Source organism: Oreochromis aureus, linkage group 19 (assembly GCF_013358895.1).
Source record: "Oreochromis aureus strain Israel breed Guangdong linkage group 19, ZZ_aureus, whole genome shotgun sequence".
Taxonomy (NCBI): domain Eukaryota; kingdom Metazoa; phylum Chordata; class Actinopteri; order Cichliformes; family Cichlidae; genus Oreochromis; species Oreochromis aureus.
In genome coordinates, this window is record NC_052960.1 from 24,248,528 (window position 1) to 24,250,340 (window position 1,813).

Sequence of the window (1,813 nt, forward strand, 5' to 3'; positions counted from 1 at the left end):
TACAAGCGGATGAAATTAGTTTCTTCTTTTAGATTGAGGAATTCGGACGGCCAGATAAAAATCTCGGAGTTCAGATGAGTTGTTTTGATCTGTAATCGGCCACTGGTGTGACTGTCTTTGACCAAAGAATCAAAAAAAGACTTTATGAGGGTCGCCTGAGAACCATGTGCTATCTGTCTGGCACCGTGCAGCCTGATTGGCATTTTCCATAGAATATCAGAATTGGCAGATCCACCACGGGCACCCTGTGCTTTTCACAAATGAGTGCAGGTTCACTCTGAGCACAAGTGACAGACATGAAAGGGTCTAGAGAAGCTGGGGAGAACGTTATGCTGCGTGTAACATTGACCGTTTTGGTGATGGGTCACTGATGATCTGTGGAAACATATCCATAGAGGTACACCCAGACCCAGGCAACGGCACCCTGACTGCCATTAGGTATCAGGATGAAATCCTTGTTCCCATTGTCAGACCCTACGCTGGTTCAGTGGGTCCTGATTTCCTCCTGGTGGAAGACAATGCCAAGCCTCATGTGGTGAGATTGTGCAGGCAGTTCCTGGAGGATGAAGGAATTGATACCATTGATTGGTTCCCACGCTCGCCTGACCTAAATCCAATACCAGACCTTGGGGATATTATGTTTCACTCCATCAGATGCCACCAGGCTGCACCTCAGAGTGTCCAGGAGCTCAGCGATGCCCTGGTCCAGATCTGGCTGGAGATCCCCGGGAAACCATACATTGTCTCATTAAGAGCATGCCAATCAGTGAAGTATCTATCTCCCACACATCATTCCTTGTATTTTACTTAACACTGTAAATGATTGCAGCATGCCCCCTTCTCAAACAGCCTGAGGAGTTTTCATGTTTTCACTAAAGAGACTAATCAAAGTTTCCCATTATCATCATTCCCATTATCATCGTATCATCATCCCATGCATGGCAGCTGCCAAACATAACATTAAGTCAAGCTGACAGGAATGCAGAAATCTTCTATATATCCAATATCTCAAAAATACTTGTTTTTCTTCTTCATTTCACTCTCACTGTGACCTCAAAGTAGTCCTTTTTGAACATCAGGTCATCAGTTCAACACATGCCTCTGAAATTGGCTCCTGGCACCGTCCTGCATTATTAAGTTTAGGGTGGGAAGCAATATTCCTCCTGCCCAGGAGCACTACAGCTTACTGGGACATCCTCAGCTGCTGGAGTCATATACAAACATTGGTTCCTCTAATTAAGGGTGGCAACGAAAGTGCAGAGTAATTAGTCACTGCTCGAGTCTGGGGGAAGCATGCAGCTACACCTCCACAAAGACGGAAAGATTTAAAGCTGCAGACCTCCAATAAGATGTGTTTATCTTTGATTATGTACCGTTCTCCCTTTTCTTTGTTTTGGCATTTAAATTTGTTGATGCGTGAAAATGAGCACTAATTGCCCACGGTCGATATGATACATGTAGACAAAAGAGGTCACATTTTTAAAGACTATCTGCCTGCCTACATTAAAACGGCATTGAAACAGCATTAAAACTTGATTACTGATGACCTGAAGGCTTCGGATTAACCTCCAGTCTTTGGAGCTGATAATAGTTCATTAATAGAACCTGATATTAATAGCCTCGGCTGCTGCTGCTGCCAACCCACATGCATGTGCAAGCAACAGTTTTGGCTTCTTACAGAGAAAGTAGTTGTCTCTGAGATATGCAGCCAAGAGACATGGGTAAGTGTGGGTTACTGGGTGTTGTCTGAGATGGTATATTAGTGTGTGGGTGTGTATAGTGTACTGTATATTAGTGGTAGCAACGTGCACTT